At 36.2% G+C, this 20,092-nt stretch overlaps 1 protein-coding gene and 1 pseudogene across 5 annotated transcripts in view; both read right to left on the minus strand.

Moving 5' to 3' along the window:
* SOX5 (SRY (sex determining region Y)-box 5) overlaps positions 1–20,092 on the minus strand; it is a 610,606-nt gene that overhangs the window by 292,025 nt on the left and 298,489 nt on the right. The gene's annotated exons all lie outside the window — the stretch shown is intronic.
* LOC102866679 lies at positions 650–20,071 on the minus strand (annotated as a pseudogene).

Below are 20,092 nucleotides of genomic sequence, written 5' to 3' on the forward strand. Positions count from 1 at the left end.
ACAAAGAATTTTAGAGGAAGGTCTTATTTTCCTGTTCTCTTATAAGAATGAAGCACCTGTTACAAAACAAAGCAGAGGGAATGTGTTAAAACAATAGGAAACGGAAAGATTAAGCTTTCACTAAGTGACAGAATGGAAGCATATCAAATATGCTACATAGAGAGTTTGTGAATGAATCTCTCATTACAGTGAGAGACAAAGCAAAATCAGTTGATAATGGAAAATATTTTCCTTGGCCAAAATATTAATTTCCTACTTCAGGTCCTTAACTAATATCTATAAATCAAGGAAATACTTTTATATATTTAAATTTTACTCTGAAAGAGCATGAAATATAATTTATGAAAATTAATCCTAGTTTAGAGAAGCATACAACACATCATTTTCACTTGAAAACATCATTTGTAACTTTTTGATTTATAGAAATGATAAAATGATAATGCTGATAATGATAAATATTATGATAATGGCTCAAAATATTTCAGTATAAAAAAAGTTTCTGGCTTGTTTTTTTTTTTAAATTAAAGTCATAGAGAACAAAAAAACTAGTGAAGAAAGTTTTGTAGGTATACCTTCCTTTTTTTTTTTTTTCTTTTCAATCCCCAAGGCATTTTATTGGTCAGACAGGGATGAGGCAGAGGGGCGGTGCCTAGAAGAAGGAGTTGGGTCGCTTGGTGGTGAACCATGATGGTGGGGCAGTGAACTTGATCTTGGAGTCATGGAACCCTGGCTGCACTTGTTGGCTGCGATCTCCTCCACCTTTATGACCTGGATGGCGTGGCCCAGGCACAATGCCGAGCGTCCACGTCAGGTAGCACTGGGTGACAGCACCTGTGGTAGCCAAGTCCCGGTACTCCGGGTATATTTTGTGGGTTACACTGCAGGAGTCATAGCACAGCCAGATGCCAAAATTCTTCACGCGTGAGGGGGCCTTCTCGAACACTTGCCCACAGTACACAACAGTACACACACGTACACACACACACACACACACACACACACACACCCGGACTTCTTCATCTTCTTTAGCTGTGACACAAAGTACCAGAAGCGGGACTTGGTAACGACATAGTTGGGGGCGAAGATACATGTGGTAAAGCGGTGCAGTCCGACACTTGGGGGTGCGCAGGCAGCGCCCCACAACCTTGTACTCACAAAGTGTCCCCGAAGCCTTAACAGCGATCTCTCAGCGTTCGCCGTGAATCGAAAAAGGCCAAAATGTAATTTTATTAAATTCAATTCTGACTGATGCCCCCTAAGGCGTGTGTCATTTACAATGCTTGTGGATTAATAAAAAGATTATTTCAAATGTGCTTAGCTGTAGCTTTAGTATTTGTTTCAAATTCCAGATTAAAAAAACAAACAAACAAACAAACAAACAAATTCCAGATAAAATAACAAACTCAAATTTGTTTTTCTATAGGTTTCTATGGTTTCTACAGGTTGACTATCAGTTTGTGTTTACTGGTGCTTATTATTCTGATTTATAATATGATTAATCAAGACCACAGTTAAGAGTTATAAGACCAGGATCTATACCGAATTAGTTAAGGGCTTGAATTTGCACATATATTTATCCTTTCTGGACCATTCCACTTTCATGGGAAAAAGATGAAAAAGTTGGACTACGCTAGTCTCATGTCTATTTTTCTATTTGATTTGTGATCACAGTTCTAAATCAGTACTAATAGGGAAAGTATTAAGGAGCTCTGGTAGCTTAGTGGTAAGGAGCTCTGCTGCCATCCTGAAGGCACATGGTTTGAATCTAGTAGCTGCTCAGCAAGAGAAAGATGGGAAATCTCATGTGCAATTTATTGCCTTTGAAAACTCTCTGGAAGGTCAGCTTATGAGTATTTCTGACTCAATGGTACATAACAACAACATTGAAAGTGCGGGAAAGAGAACGCAAACCACCAGACAACTTCCTACATTCCTTAAATCTTACAGAGAAAAAGGAATGTTAGTTTAAAGTACCATTAGCAAGTTGGTTATATTATTGGAGACTTCTATCAGTTTGGAGACTGGTCACTCAACTGATTGCCTTTACCATACTTGAAAGTTTTACTGTAAAATGGACAATAATAGTATTTGTTTCTACAGCAATTGAGAATAAGAAAAGAGCTTGCAGACTCTGTATTTATACCCCTCAAACGTGCAGTTGACTATTCATTAAACGTTTAAGAAACTAAAAGCGAGGTTTCTGAAGCTTCATCTGACATACTTTGGACATGTAGCAAGGAGGGACTAATCCTTGGGAAGGGACATCATGCTTGGGACGGTGGAGGGACAGCACAGGAGAGGAAGACCTGCAATGAGATGGATTGATTCTGTGATGGAGGTAATGGGGGTAGGTGTGTCAGAGACAATAAGATTGGCACAGGATAGAGCAGGGTTTAGGGCTGTTATATATAGTGTCGCTATGAGTCCCAGGTGACTTGATGACATATAACAACAACAACAACAAACATCAAAGTTAGCCTATAAGACCCAGGCTCAAGTCAAGAAAGCCTGAAGAATTAATTATGGATAAACCTATCATGACTATATTGCTTTTCCAAACCTAAAATTGGGATACTTAGTCTTACAAAACTCAGTGCATTTGTGTATTATCAAACGGAATAAATTAAAATAGATAACTTGGCATTAGCAGGTTGATTAAAATTACTGAGAAATTTTAATTCATTTATCTTGGATCCCACAATTGCAAAACTCTCATTGCCATCAAGCTGAATGCGATTTCTAGCTGACCCTCCAGCAGGGGTTCAGAAGTTGTACATCACTTGGGAGGAGATGGACAATTTTTCCCCTCTAGAGCTGCTAGGAACATGCCACCTTTGGATTAGTAGTAAAACTTCCTATGTACTATGACATCAGAGCTCCCTACTCTATATACAAAGAATGCAGAACAGAGAACATGTGTGAAAATTTATATTGTTAGGTGCTATTGAGGCTAGTACAATTCACAGTGATCCTATGAACAATACATCTGAATCCTGTCCTGTCATGTGCCATCCTCATAATCTTTACATTCTTGAGCCCAATGCTGCAGTCAGTGTGCCAATCCATTTCATTACAGTCTTCCTCCCTTTCACATACCTTCCACATTTCCAAGCATGATAATCTTTGGAATATTGCCTTCTAATAATATGCCTTAAATATGTGAGACAAAGTTTTATCATCTTTGCCTCCAAGAAGCAGTCTGGTTGCAGTTTCTCCAAGATTTATCTGTTCTTTTGGAAATCCATGGGAAAATTAGTATTCTTCTCCAATACCACAGCTCAAAGACATCAATTCTCCTCCTGTAATCCAAATTCACTGACCAGCTCAAAGATGTGTAACAAATTATTAATAAGACCATGGCCTTAATCAGGTGCACCTTAGTCTTCAAACTGACACCACTGCTGCTCAGTAATGGAGAGGTCCTTCACAGTGGACTGGCAGAATGCAATATGTCTCTTTATTTCTTGACTGCTGATCCAAAGGATCTTCACTGTAGATCTAAGTAAGATTAAATCATCTGGCAATATCAATCCTTTTCCATCTATCATGGCATTACTTACTAACTAGTCCAGTGGTGAGAATTTCTGTTTGCTTGATGTTGAGATGTAATCCATATTGAAGGCTCTAATCTTTAATGTTCCTCAGCAAGCATTTCAAGTCTTCCTCACTTTTAGAAAGTAATGTTGTGTTAGCTACATGACGCAGGCTTTTAATGAATCTTATGAGCACAGATAGCCACACATATATAAAATCTGAAGAGCCTAGGAAATTTGGACTAGAACAGAAGTGTGCCAAAACAAAGTCAAACAAATCAGTTGCTGTTGAGTTAATTCAACTTCATACCCGTTATTAAAGTGCATAACTGCTGTTTAGGATTTCTAAGACTATAAACTTTATGAAATTTATATCACCAGGCCTTTATCACCAAGACCACTGGATTTAGCTGTCCTAAATCAACAAGCCTAATAAACTGAGGACAGCGAAAAGAATGTTACATTTAGTGTTTGGTGGAGCTCCACAATTAAAACAATCTTGGAAGCAGGAGTGGCATCCACTTCCAAAATAGCTTGCCTCCGGACATTATATGAACTTCGAGAAATGATGAAAGTTATACAAGTGCTCATATGTTTCATTCATACGGTCACTATGAGTTGTCTATGACTTGATAGGACTTAACGGCGACAACAACAATAACCAATGTAGCTTACAACTTAACAGATTTATAAATTATTTTCATTAAAATAGTCTCAAAATATGTTTTAAATTAAAGCAGGAAATGTACTCCTTCCTTGTTCTTATTTTATAATCCTGGTATTTAATTTATTGAGGTGGTGAGGTGCCATCAAGCCACAGAGACCTAAAAAGAACAGTGTGAACCTTGCCCTGCCCTGCACCATCCTCACAATGTCTGTCACGCTAAAGATCACTAGGGCCGTCACTACGGCAGTCCAATCTGCTGAGGTCATCCTGGCTTTCCCAGTATGGTGTCTCCCTCCAAGGATTGGCTTTTCCTAAGTATACGTCAAAAGTAAGTGAGACAAAGTTTCACCATCTTCAGCCCTAAGGAGTATGCTGATTGCATTTCTTTCAAGACAGATTTGTTGTTTCACTGTGGGTCCATATGGTACTCAATACTTTTTGCTAACACCACAATATAAAAGCATCTATTCTTCTTTGGTCTTCTTTAGTCATTGTTCAACTTTCAGATGCATAAGAAGCAGTTGAAAAGACCGTTTATTGGGTCAGGCACACCTTAGTTTTTAAATTGACATCCTTGCTCTTTAAACCATTGGAAAGGTTACAGGAGAAAGATAGCAATCTCCCTCTGTGTGATTCCCAACCTTTGAAAAACACCCTACAGTCAGCTCTATGTCAGATCTAACTCTACAGCACACAGCAACACTTCTGACAGAAGTAATTAAAAATAGTAAACAAATACTTTAAATGCTAAATACTTACAAAATAGGAGACTGCAAAACAAGTATGGAGATTTTTCTGTCAGTGTTAAAACTACTGTGTATGGTGGTTGGCAAATGAATTACTGATGTGTTTCAAAGCATTCATTGGGTAAAAGCTAGCTGCTTATACAAAAAAGTACAGTCAATCAATAGTTACATATGTATATGATTCAAATTAAAAGTAAAATTTCATCACTAATACGTGTGAATTATTAAACATTAGTTCATATTTTAAATATTTGACATAATAATAAATAATAATAATACTGCTTTATCTTTCAATCTTTTTGCAGTTGCATGCTAGCTGAATGATTTTTTTTTTTTGCTTCTCTCCATATACAAATACAACATTTCTATGTATATTACTTCATTTTAAATGCCTTTTAGTGCTTCGGAGTCTGACTGATGTAGGATGTTATTTTGAACATGCCAAAGCATCTAAACGGCTCCAGTCTTTTCTTTTCAGCCTGCATTCCTTGATAAGTGGCAAAGCTTCCCACTTATCAGTCACTCAAAGTGACTGTAGCTGTCAGTTGTGTACAAAGCGCAATCAGTTTGGAAGCGGAGACACCAGCATTTTTCTTCTCAGCTTGAAGCAAACACGTTTTGACTGCTAGTCATTCAATTTTAAAGCATCCTCAATTAGGGGCGGATGAAGATATAAAGAAAACACATCCTAAACACCTCCACCAGGCAACAGAGAAATTTTATTGTTATCTCTTGATTTACCTTACGGCAGTACCATCCCTCCTCTTTTTCGGGCTGCATGACACTGGTGTTCTTGACAACACACCCTCTAACATGAAAAGATTGCGGTAATACATTATACTAACACTCTATGCAACCTCTGTTTGAGCCAGCTTGTGCTTTTTTTGCTCTTTCCCTCTTGAATTACCCCACACCTAATAATTTATTTTTAAAATTAACAGAATTCAATGCTTTGGATTCACTTTTGTTTGTTAGTGATCAACTTTTTAGTTCAATGAGAACATAAAAGGCAATTCATAATGAGATAAAAGAGAAGAAAAGTTATCCAGAGAAATGTCCTTACAGTGTGAGGGAAAGAGTAAAACTTTAAAGAGTAAAGGAAATAAGCAGTGGTTATGTCCAGTGGGTCAGTAGCAGGTGTGGATATGATAATGTCATGAAAGGGAATACAGAGGTAGAAAAGGATGAAAAATGGTATCATTCAGAACTAATGATGGTTAGAGGAGAAGGAAAATTAAATGCGGTGAACAGTGGAGAAGATGGAAGAAGAGTGAACAATTTAAAAAGACATGCAGAAATCTATATGTCTGTGTGTTGTGTCTACCCATAAAACTCACAGTAGATACATCATATATATTAATATTATCATATATAAGCTATACATCTATAGCTTAAACATATAAATAAAACATAAAAACTACCTTTTATAATAATAAAAGCATATTTTGTGAAAGCTAGATTGTTAGTGCATCTTTTATTTTTTTATTATCTTTTATTTTATTTAGGTATAGTAAGCCTGTAAGAATAAAATAATTCATTTTTAAAAAATTATATGTCGTTCATAAATATAGTGGAAGCCTTTTAGAATTATAAATAATATTAAAAGTTACACACAATAATTATGTACGTGGAACATGGGTTTCTAGCAAGACTGAATACATGAATTAGTTCTATGTCCAAATAATTTGTGCAAAATACCATTTATAAATGGGCAATATTATTATTATTTACTTTACTGTGGGGATAATTGGGGTATAACTTACAGAACAAAGCAAAACAACCCTATCATGTTGACTAATTTAATAGATTTATACTGTTTGCCTAATAATTTTTATTTTCTATGGATTATCTGAATTAAATCACTCATTATGACCAACAAACAGATAATGAAAGGCAGGTACAGTTTCTCTTTACAAAATCTTCAATAGAGTTATCTTGGAAATACAATACTCCACTATCTCCATACCAGTGAGGTAGTACCACGTAAATCTGAAGTCTAGCGATGATTGTATGAGATGACCTCTACAGAAGGCAAACACCAAATACACAGTACGTTGACTCTCACTAATGTATACAAAGTCATCATAATTTATTTTCCCCTCTTTAATGAAAAAGTTATTAAAATCAAGTGCCAATTCAAAGATGGTACAAAGTATCATTAAGGGGGTCATGTTATGGAAATCTTGGCCAAGATTCCTAACTTTTTAAAATATTTAAATAAAGGAAAACATTCCACTGGGATTATTATTCTTGATAACAACTAACTTGTGTCATTTTATAAACTAGTTAACATGTTTATATACAAATTGTATATAATCCTTGGGAGTTGTTTTTATTCTTTTTTGGTACTGGTTTCTAAATACTTGTATTTATTTCAGTTTCTTCAGAAAATATAGACTTATTACCTTGCTTATTTTATTGTACCCTGGAGAGTGGGTAATTACTTCATTTCATTCATTCATTGATTCATTAAGTAAGTAAATGCATATGAAATTATTGTATATGAAGAACTATTACAAGTTTTTGGTTTCAGTAGTAAGTAAGTAATCATGCAAGACAAACTCTCTCACCCTCCAGAGCTTATTTTCAAGTGTTTGTTGTGGTGGTGGTGGGGATTGGGACTGCAAAAACTAAGTAAATATTAAGGTAATAAGAGATATGAGGAAAAAATATAAATAGATCAAGAGATTAGAGACTGATTAGAGACATAAGGATCATTTTTCATTGTGTCATCAGAGGAGTCTTTCCTAAGAAGAATATAATTTAAATAAAAACTTAAATGAGTTGGGTTTTGAATTTTGTGATGAACTGATAAAAAACCATTCTATACCTTAGGATGAAAAATATGAATACCTAGATGTCAAAATACCCTTGACATATTCCTATTGTTGTTGTTCTTATGTGACATAGTGTTGCTTGCAACTCATAGTGATCTTATGTACAAAAGGCCTAAACACTGCTCTAGCCTGTGCCAACCTTACTGTCTCTGACACGCGTACACCAACAAAACCAGTAACTGAATCAATTCATCCCATCGAGGGTCTTCCTCTCTTGCATTGTTCCTCCACCCTTCCAAGCATGATGTCCCTCTCCAAGAACTGGTCACTCCTTGTAACATGCCCAAAGTATGTCAGATAAAGCTTCAGAATCCTTGCCTCCAGGAAGTAGCCTGATTTCCCCTGTCTAGGATGAACCTTTTTGTTCTTCTAGCAGTCCATGGTATATTCAATATTCTTCTCCAACACCACAGCTCAAAGGCATCATCCCTAGTCATTGTCTAGCTCTCTGATACACAGCAAGTAATTGCAAAGACTATGGCCTTAATCAGGTACACCTTAGTCTCCAGACTGACATTGTTGCTCTTCAGTATTCTGGAGAGGTCTCTGAAAGCAGACTCTCCCAATGAAATTAATCTTTTCATTTCCTGGCTGCTGCTACCAAGAGTGTTGATTGTGGGGCCAAGCACACTGAAGCTGTTAACAATCTTAATCTCTTCACTGTCTATCATGATGCTGCCAGTTACCCCAGTATGAGAATATTTGTTTCCTTGAGGTTGAGCTTCAATTTTTATTGAAGGCTACAGTCCTTGACCTTCTGCAGCAAGCGCTTAAGGTCCTCCTTGGTTTCAGCAAGCAGGGTTATGTCATTTGCATAATGTAGATTGTCGATAAGTCTTTCTCCAATCATGATACCACACTCCTCTTCATAGAGCCCAGCCTCCTTGATAAACTGTTCTGTTTATCATGATGCTTCTATTGGCCCAGTGGTGAGAATCTTTGTTTTCTTGATGTTGAACTTCAAGCCATACTTAAGGCCAGATGCCGTGAGTGGAGAAAATGGAGGCAGAGACTGATAGAAGAGTTAAGAGATTTTGCCAGTAGCTAACAAATTAGGGTCTGATATATTTCAATAAAGAATATAAACTTATTTTGAGCATGGGTATAATACAATAAGATTCAAAAAGCACTTGTAGCAGCTTTGCGAAAACTATGCATGAGGTGAGGTCAGCAGTGAAAGCAGGATAAGTAACGTGGTTACATGGCTATGGTAGAAATCTGGGTGAGAAATGGTGACTTACAGAGTGACAGTAATCAACTAACAGTTTGAAGATAAAAGGAATGCTGAAAGATTAGATATTACAGAAAGGGCAATTTGAGAGATGACTGTTAGATTTTTGGTCACAGCAACTAGGCAAGAGTACTATACTTAAAGATGGGAAATTAGTAAAGAATATATTTTGGGATAATAATACGGGATCTATTTGGATATATGTGGAGTTTATCTCTCAAAGTGGGTTTTCTAGCCACAGAAGTTAACTCTACCATGTGGGTGGGTAGAAGTACGTGAATAGGTCTTGCTAACCTATCCACAAGGGGAATAGCTATCTCACGATTCCACAAGGGGATTGGCCAGTCTCACCAATGTACAAGAGGACTGGCGAGTCTCACCAATAAATTGAACAGCCACAGATGCAGATTTAACCTTCATCACCAGTGAAGATGAGGAGAAGCAAGAAAATCGTAGGATGCCCTTCAGAATCAGACAGACATTCTTGCTCCAGCTCTACAGTAGTAAATGTCACAACCAAAGCAGAGGACTAGAGAGAACTGACATGAGACAGAACTGGTCTTTCTGGCCCACCCTCGACAGAACCAACACTAAGCTAAAAGGCTTTATCCAAACTTTGCAATACTGGTCTTAAGCTCAAAGCTTAGGTGCCAGTGTATGTAATTCAGAAGCTGTCCTGGCTGTATTCTGCTACTAACCTAGATTATAACCTTCTGACTTGCCCAGTATGGTTCTGTGTGGTCTGTAAGCTATCACATAGGATTTTAAACTCAGTAAAGCACCAAGATTGGCGTTGAGATAGTAGAAATAGGTACAGGAGTGTGGGGGACATGTCTGACTCCATGGTAATCAGTTTCGTATTATTGATGCTGTTGATGGGAACAGTTCCCCTTTGTGAATTTGGTAAAGGTTAGATATAGTCATCCCCTTATGAAACTTGCTGTTTTTACAACATATTAAACTTCGGTGAATTTTAGCTATTCAAATGGACTTGCGTGGCAGTTAGATACTTGTTTCTGAAGTCCAAGGAAGAGATCTTACTGGAGAAAGTGTAGAGTATTCACTAAAAACAGTATATAAATCCTTTAGACTAAATGATATCATTGAGGAAGTAACTGTAGATAGAGAAGTCAAATGATGGATCATTATAGCAATTCAGCTTTCTAAAGGTGGGAAGACAATCTAGTAAATGAGGCTCAGAATGAGTGAAAACAATGGTGTTTGGGAGAGGCCAACAGAAGAATGCTACTTGTAGATGGGAGTTAACAATCTCGTCAAATGCTGCTAAGAGCTCAAGTATAATGAAGATTGAGAATGGATCACTTCTAGAATATTCATTGAAATAGAAGCATATTTTTATATGATTTTCATTTTACTTCTCTTTAAGAAAAAACTAGATACAAACTACCATCAAATATATATATAGCTTAAATTTTTGGCTTTTTAAAAAAGTTATGAATGCCCACAAAAGAAGGTAAAGCTGTCTGAAGATGAGAAGATACACTTTCTATGTTTTGTCAAAGTGAAATTTTAAGTTACAAATTTGTGAAATCTAAAATGAACTAGCCTTATTGCAAGAGTTCTTACTAGTAGAACCAGTGACTTATGGTTGAAGTATACTGCCCAAAAGCACATTTTAGAGAACTGAAAATAGAAGGAAAGAAAATGTATCTTCAAACATTTTGTTACCTCTGATGATTCATACTTTGTTCTCTTTGTTTGAAATGGTTCGGTTTGTTTTTTAAAATATTTTTATATTATATATGAATTTTTTAAATTAATGTGACAATTAAACACATCTTTAAAAACATAATTTGGAAGACAATTCAGTCTGTTTTATTGTAAACATTCACTGAGTTCTTTAGTGGGTAACATAGCTCCAGAGAAGCATCCTGACTGTTGTATATTCCCAATACTTCACTCATTTGCATTTAAGTTTATTGTAAGTCCCAAGTAAAATGATGGGAATGTACACAGAACTACTTGTTCTTACATGATTTAATTATGTATTAAGACACATGAATTTAACTTCCCTAACTTCCTCTAATGTAGGCAACCTTTTCATTTTTGTTCATTTTATCATGTTATAAGAATTATCCTTCTCCTACATATTCTTTTCTTGACCTAAAATAAATATCTACCCATGGTCAAGATAGGAGAGAGAAATGATTAACATGAATATCTTAACTAAAAATACCAATACATTGTCAAATTAAAAATAAAAAGGAAGAAACTTTGTAATAACTTTTTATGTCTTAATGGTGTCTTCAATTCCCTCTGTATTTGATTCTTCTCTTGGCCTCTAAATTAGAGCACAACAAAAAAAGAAACTAATAATACACATAAAATAAAAAGTCAGTGTCTTTCTCATTCCATATGAGTAGCATGAAAATTTATCAAGTTTTGAATAGAAATTGGACACTAGGTAGAGAGCTGGTACAAATTTACCATGTGTTCAGAATGCCGGGTATGTATGTCTTGGCTCATGATATAAGTGTGCTCTTCATAGAATATTCATTTTATGTTAACACTGTGTTAATTTAGTTGACATTTAATTTTCTACCTATTTGTGAACTTTCTGCAAAGACAGGAGATGGAAATTCTTTCTAAAGATCTTGGGACTACTTACTGCTGAGACATTCATTATATCACACTAATGTGTAAACTCGCATAGACTCAAAAGGGATTTATTATAGACAAGTATACTCACTGCTGGCTTATAGTCTCCAAAATTTTCTGGTTTTATTGACTTACTTTGTTTTATTTTGTTTCCCACTATTTGGTAATTAAGTTCCCAGGTTTCTATCTAAGTACTGATGGATCCCATTTTGGTAACTGAGAGGATATGGACTGCAGAACCTCAGTGAGAAATGACTGTCTAAACTTCTTTCACAGGTAGTGCTGCTTGGGAAAAGGTTGCAAAATCATGGGCAAATTGCTGCCAGCCTGTTTTCTGGGTCAGTCTCACTCTTACTGATTTCAGAATGCCTGTATTTACAGGTTGTGAAAAAGCTGTTGCCCCAAACGCATGACAGATTTGGAGTTAAGGTCCTCACTGCTGAAACTTGCTAGCTTGATGGCTCTGCAAGTTCAGTTTACAGGAGGACCTCTGTTCTTTAGACCATAGTAACACCAATCAAAGCTAAACAATTGTGCAAATGAAGTAAATGAACCCAGTATGCATTTCACACATCACACTGCATAGATGGAGAAGAAAGAGAAAACTGGTGACAGAATGAGGGAGCAGACAAAAGAAAACAATAATAAAGACTATTTGATATTTCACATTTAAAAAAAATCTAATTTCATGAAATGTTCTGTTTGTGTTTTAGTGAGCTGACTAAATGAAGATGAGCTACAAAGCTACTATCACAATTTCAAGAACTATTATTCATTATCACATCATGAACTTAAAAGAAATATAGACTTTCTTATATGCACTAGAATTTGTATAGTGAAATGGGAATTTAAAATATCAGTCATTAGAGCATCTGAAATTCTATACAGATTCATATCATTGATACATTTATCAAAAATAGAAAAATTATTTCTAAAAAGTGATGAAATTTTTTGTATCCAATGTCCCTGTCTTCCCATAAAAGAAATAAAACTATTTATTACACATCCTACAGTTCCAAGATATAAGTGAAAAGTTTGTTTTTGGAACCTCGCTGTTTCCCTTTTTCCACTGACTTTTTATAATAACGTCAACATTCAAACTATTTGAACACTTTCTCCTTAAAAAAAACAAAAACAAAAATCCCTGATTTTTTTTACGAAAAGGATATCCTGATTTATGATTTACAGATAGATTTAAAAACATACACATGCACGCACGCACACACACACACACACAAACACACACCAACCCAGCAGTGTCTTGTTTTATGACACAAAGGGGATGAAACATAAACTCTTTCTTAAAACACCACTAAAATAATAAATATAAGTAACCAATTTATCAATCTGGTGGATGAGTGGTAAGAAACTGTGCTTCGATCCCAAAGGCACATGGTTCATATCCACCAGCTTCTCCTCAGGAGAAGGAAACGCTATCATCTCCCATGTGCTATAAGCCTTTGAAACCCACTGGAGGGTCAGTTAGAGGTCATTTCACACTCACTGGTTACAACAACTATATACCACATGCATTCATTCCTTCTCTCCTGTTGTCAAAGTGGGGATCAACTTATAACGAGTCTTCTGGTGGGGTTTGCAAAGGCTGTAAACTGAACTGGAGGACACTGTCCACCTTGCTCTCACGGAGCTACTGCTGGATTTTTAAGCACCAGACAGGTGCTGCCTTTGGGCTAGCAGAGTAATCCCCTACGGACTACACAGCTTCCTTACGCAAAACAGGATAATGAAAACTAGGATACACACATAAGCAATACACTAGACTAAATTTTGTACAAGATAAAAACAATTGCAGTTTATTAACCGTTAAGACTGAGGTGAAGGAGACAAGCTGGAAGGTTGCAAACACAGAGTTTTCTCTACCCTCAGAAGTAATACAAATCTAAGGACCTGGAGTTCAAAATGTGAAAGAAAGCAGGTGTGAAACCTCGGGTGACAACAGTATTGATCAAATGTGCTTTCATCAGGTATGTCTGCACTATGTTCCTCTGGAGAAACTGTGTAACCAGTGTGGGGGAACTTTATATAGCTAGACTGTCATCGTAATCTCAGCACAATGAGTATCCTGCACTAATAATATTCTTCAGAATCCACATAATGTATGGTTTTCTTGGGCTCATGAAACAGTGTTCAACTGTTAATAAGCATCTTCCCTTCAGAGCCAGAATTCCCAGTCAGCTTCCTTCTAAAATCAAGCAACTTTTTAAGTTTCAATTCATGAGCTCAAGCTAAAGAACAAAGATCAAGGTAAACAATTGAGAACAAGGTGAACATTAAGAATTTACTGCCTGGGAATCTTCTTTATCCTATTCTTTTTCTCCCATTGTTATAAAGGGAAGTGCTCTGAAAGGATTCTTTAGCCATAAAAAGGAAGTAAGTCAAGGACAGATCTACTTAAACTGTGAGCCCTACTCTGGAAAATCATAAAGAGAAGTCCCAGAATGTTTGTAAGACAAACCCAAACCCATCTAAACTTCAGTACTAGCTTAATTGCTACAGAGAGCCCTGGAGCAAATGGGGAAAAAAAAAAGAAAAAAAAGCTTATGAAAACAACAAGAGAAAAATTTCTCCTTGAAATGAACAAAGCTAAACAAGAAAGGAAATAGCACCTTATTTGGCTACCAATAAAATAATATTTGCATTTTAAGGTGCTGGAGAAGAGTATTGAATACACCACAGACTGCCAAAAGAACAAATAGGTTTGTCCTGGAGAGGATGAAACCAGGCTGCTCCCTGGAGGCAAGGAGTCTGAAACTCTGTCTCACATACTTTGGTCATGTTGCAAAGAGGCACCAGTCCCTGCAGAGGGAAATCATGCTTGGAAGGGTAGAGGGACAGCATAAAACAAGAAGACCCTTAATGTGACTGGAGTAATGAGGATAGGTGTGTCAGAGACAATAAAGTTGGCACAGGACAGAGGAGGTTTCAGGGCTATTGTACACAGGGTCGCTGTTAGTGGCAAGCAACTCGATGGCACATAACAACAACAATGTAAACTGTATTTACTGATTTTCAATACTGGTTAAGAGTAACTAACAGGTGAAGTGGAATAGCAAAAAAGTTTAAATGTGTTGTAGGTGCATGTGTGTGTGTTTTATATATGCACAGATGAAGCTGGCAAGTTTCAAGAGATTCTATTATTAATTAGTTTGGGAAAAGAGTAGTAAATACACTACTTAAAATGGTTGTTGTTATGCATTATCAAGTGGGAACTGACCCATAGCTGACCCTGAAGAAGGTTTTCAGAAGCAGTAAATCACACAGGAGACTGTTCAAATTTCTCTTGTGGAGCAGGTGATGGATGGATCCAAACCATGTCCATTTGGTTGGGCAGTGACCATTAAGCCACCACATCTCTCTACGTAAAGTTAGAATATTTAATATAAAAAGTTAAATAGCTTTATTAAGAGCTGAGGGAGACAGTACTGGAAAGGATGTTTGGATGGCAACAAATTAAGCTAAATAAATCTTCATATTTTTAAGTTAATGATATTTAAAATGTAAAAGGCCTAAGTAGCACGATAATTCTATTTCTGAGATACAGAAATAAACACAAAGAGATTTACTCAAGATTCAAAATTTTAACACTCAAGGAATTATCTATATAGGTTTAAATTCACAGCAGCAACAGAACAGCGAATTCATTAATAGTGTACACTAATTGGAAGAGGATCGTGAGAATGGGTGTCCAGCTTGAAGAATGAAATCATTGCCACAAAATTATATTTGCAGAAATTGATGGGTTGCTCTATGTTTTTCAGTATTTTTCTCATACACACACACACAAATTTTAAAAGTGTAAGTGACAGTTGCTTTCCATTACTTTCCTGCACTCTTTAAAATATTTAACACGTTGTTGTTGTTGTTGTTAAGTGCTGTCGAGTCGCAGGCGACTCATAGCGACCCTATGAAGGAGAGTCCTCAAAGCTATTTAACATGTTAGACACAAATAAAAATATATACAATGCATGCATTTACGAATCTAGATCTAGAGAAAGAGAAACACAGACACTGGCTCCAATTGACAAATAACCTATGTAAGAATGAAGTTTTTTCACTAAGTGATCAATTGAGAGGCAGAGAAAAAGAAAAAGGAAGGTTAAAAGGCTTTTAAGCGAGTTCCCCTGTGTAAAAAGGACACTTGAGCAGTCAAGAGTTATAGCACGGACCTGGATCTTGTTCACTTGTAGCACATTTTCTTGCCTATTGCAAAACATTAGTTGGAGCTCAAGGAGTTAATCAATTTCTTTCTTAGGTTGAAATACTACCTTAATTGCACAGTGTTTATTCCTGGCATTTCCAGTCTCCCAAAGACACAAGGTTACTTTGTAATCTCTTTGTACTTATGTATGTGTGTGGGGTCTTGCTGAGAAGGGGTAAAATGCTTCCAACTTACCACACTTGGAGAAAGAAATCATAAATCAGCAGGTCAGTCAGGTGCCATTATTTCACCTTTAAGGTTATTATGTTTTCAATACAATATTTCAATGGATTTCTCTCTGCATAATAATTTATCAAGAATTACCAAAAACTCTAATGACCTCAGAGAAATTTGGCACCAATAAAATGAAGTCTTTATCACAAATTGGTTGAACCCATGACTTCAACTTAATCATTCAATTTTGTGTGAGTCAAGTAGTATTTTTACTTCGTAGGGATACATTCCCAGTAAAGAAAATTCATTTTAAAACTTTAGACCACTTATCCTTGAATAGTGGAATATTTGAGAAACAAAAATTAAGTTGCCTAGATTTTGGGACTTTGGAATGCAGCCATGACTCCACAAGTAACAATTTATTTTACTGCAAACATCTTCTAACATTACTTGCCTCAAAGTCACAAATAAAAACGAGAGATAGGTAGAAATAAAGGCTTTATAAAAATAACTTGTAGATCTAAAATCATATACATTTGCAAAACTGAGCTTACAAATTTAACTTATTACTGCAATGCGATCTTTTCCTCTTATTAGAAATTATTTTGCAGAATACAGTAATTATATTGTCCAATATCATAACTGTAGAAATAATAAATTTATCTAATGCTTGAGTGCCCATTCCCCCCCCCAAATCTGTGCCCTCAGTACAAAGCAGGCATGATTCCATCTAATCCTCAAAGTAATTTGGTGTAAATTAGATATATCATTCACACTTTACTGATGTTGTTGTTATTGTTATGTGTCATCAAGTCACCTGTGGCTCCTAGTGACTCTATATGTACAATAGCTCTGAAACCTGAGCCTGTCTGACTCCAATAGATACAGCTATCCCTATTGCCCTAGTTACTGTATCAAGCCATCTCCTCCAGGTCTTCCTCTCCTGAACTATTCTTCCACCCTTCTGAGACGGATGTCCTTCTCCAAGGATGTTCTTGTACTAATGAAGAGTATTGAAATTAACAGAAGCTTTTCTGTAATCTTGTCATGAAAATAATACCTAGTCCTATATTCCTTTTTATTATTATTATTATTAATTTCAATGAACACCTACAGAGATTTAGAGTTTCCATTCATTAATTGTTGCACTTCCCCCCCCCCCCAGTTCACTCTTCTTGAAAAGCAAAAGAAAATCTCCTTCCTTCATTGGTATACAATCCCCCCCACCCTGAGCATACTCCACTCTGCAACCCTCATTCCAGACTATTATGATAATCATAATGCCCTCTAATGTATTACTTTTAAACTATTCTCTCCCTCATCGGCTTCAATGCAGTAAAGATACTTTATCCAGTTTTTCTCAGTCTTACCCCCACCCTGATGTCAGCTTCAGTTCTCTCCCTCATCTGTTTCAATGCAGTATACATTATTTATCCCCTCTTTTCTTAGGTTCCCCAAACCCCGATGTCTGTCCTGCTTTATAAAAGTGGCGCTATGCAGTATTTGTCCTTTTGTTTATATTAAAGTGCACTGTGGACTCCGGGTGGGAGGATTGTATAACGCTGAAAGATTTTTTTTTCTTCAAAGAGAACAACAAACTAGGGGGAGGGATGGGAGGAAAATGCACCAATGAATGAATGGGGAAAATTTTAAATGTAAAGAATATGCTGTAAAATATATATATATATTTATATAGAACATATATAAAATATATATGTTTATATATAATAATAGAAAACATTTAAAAATGATAGGGAGAGAAAGTAGAAGAATAAACAACTCAAAGGGTGAAAAAAACACACTTTCAATAAAGAATTCTGAATAAAAAAAAAGGGGGAATTAACAGGAGTTGAACAATTTTCTCAAGATTATATGATCAATAATGTGTAAGATGTAAAGAATGAACTTAGGTATGTCAAATCCAAGATAGTTAACAGGCAAACATCATGACAGAGGGAGAAAAATTGAAACTGTCAATGATTTCATCTTACTTAGATCTTTAGTCAACAACCTTGGTACCAGAAGTGAAAGAGGGAAAAACAACAACAACAACAACAACAAAAAACAACACATGGGATTGCAATGAGGCAAATCAGTTTTCAAGGACATTTCCAAAGTACTCAATAGTAATGATGTCAGCTTAGAGAATAAGATGTGTCTGACCCAGCCCATGTTTTTTCCTCTGCATTTAAAAGTTGGACAATGACTAAGAAAGACAGAAAAATGATCAAAGACTTTGAGTTGTAGTGTTAGAGATGACTACTGAATGACCCATGGACAGACAAAAGAAGAAACAAGTATGTCTTGAAGAAAGTGCAATTGGGGCTTTTCTGGAGGCAAGGATAGTGAAGTTTCAGCTTATATACTTTATGCATGTTGTTAGAAGGGACCAGGCCTTGGAAAAGGATATCATGCTTGGAAAGGTAGAGGTTCAGCAAAAGAGAGGAGGACTTTCAGTGTGATGGATTGACACAATGAAGGTAACAGTGTGTTCAAGCATACCACGGATGAGGAGAGTACAGGCTAGGGTAGAGTTCAGATCCATTGTTCATAAGGAGCTGTGAGCTGTAGTCAACTTAAGTGGACCTAAGAACAATAATGCAAAGACTCTGGTCTCAATTTTTAAGTTTTTATTATTAAAATTTTAATAAAACTAGCTGTTGTTGTTATGTATTGTCAAGTAAGAAGTGAGTCATAGCTGACCTTCCTGTGGGTCTTCAGAGGCAGTAAATTGCACTGGGGAACACTGACTTCAGAGCAGCTGGTGGATTAGAACCACGAGCCTTTATGTTGGTAGTGCAACTCCTTACCACTAAACCACTAGAGCTTAATAAAAGCAGAGAAACTAAAAATATTTCAAGATAAATATAAGTCCATACATCTACAGACCCAGCAATTTCCTGCGTGCTTTAGAATATACATGTCTCAGCTTAGAATACAGGACAAGGAGTCCTCTTTCACTGCCCCCACCCTTAAATTCACACAGAATCAGTGACCCAAAGTTAGTCTTAGTCCTACACGTATACATCTTATGAATCAGGAGCAATGACATTAGGGTTATTATGTGCCAATTCTTTACCTCCGGGAGAACACAATGAACAATAACAGAAGTTAATCAGAAAGGAAAACACAATGAATTTGTGGAATCTCTTACGAAAGTTTAAATACTGGTCTCCTGTACAGGAGTCATGATAAATAGGCAGTTGGAAAAAAATGCTCTAATCGCAAACTCATTAATATTGAGTACATTCTGACACACTGAACTCTATGGGACAGAATGTATGGTTTCCTAGACTGTAATCTTCATATAAGCAAACTTTCTCCTGTGGAGTAGCTGCTAGGTCAGAACTTCCCACCTTCTGGTTAGCAGCCAAGATCTTTACCATTCATTACATAGTCAGTGGTTAAGATCTCGCCTGCTAACCAAATTTTATCTTGAAATTTGTCCCTACAAACATCTTATGTGGTCCTTAGATTTGAGCGTGTGGTGGACAGTCCCTAATAGATGGTAACAAGCCACTAAAAAGGACCAGAAACTTAAAACTAGGACATGCTTCCCTTAACATGCTCCAAGCTGTCTAAAGTGTATTTCACTCAAAGATTCAAGATTAAAAGGAGGGCTCAGATCTTGAGCACATTCCACTCATTGTTATAACTGAAGCTGACTTGAGGTCATCCATAAAGGTTTTAGTGGCTAAGAATCAGGTCAAGACAAACTATTGGACTAGGATCACTACTGAAAGCTAAAGTTCGTGATCCATCAATATTGGTAACAGCTTGATTTAATGTAATAAAAATAGAGAATAAAACGGTGAAATATAGGCATTTATATAGACAATACAGTCTATATAATAGTACAATAAAACAAAACCCAAACTCATTCATTCTGACTCTCAGAAATTCTGTAGCAAAGAATAGAATTTCCCACAGAGTTTCCAAGGCTATAAAATTATGTCTTTTACAGCAGCTGATAGGTTGAACCACTAACCTGATAATCAACTGAGCACTCAACCAAGGCCCCTACATAGGCCCTTTTAATCCTCATTCAGGATAAAATGGATTAAAA

Source organism: Elephantulus edwardii, unplaced genomic scaffold (genome assembly GCF_000299155.1).
Source record: "Elephantulus edwardii isolate Elephantulus edwardi_28Jun2011 unplaced genomic scaffold, EleEdw1.0 scaffold00206, whole genome shotgun sequence".
Taxonomy (NCBI): Eukaryota; Metazoa; Chordata; class Mammalia; order Macroscelidea; family Macroscelididae; genus Elephantulus; species Elephantulus edwardii.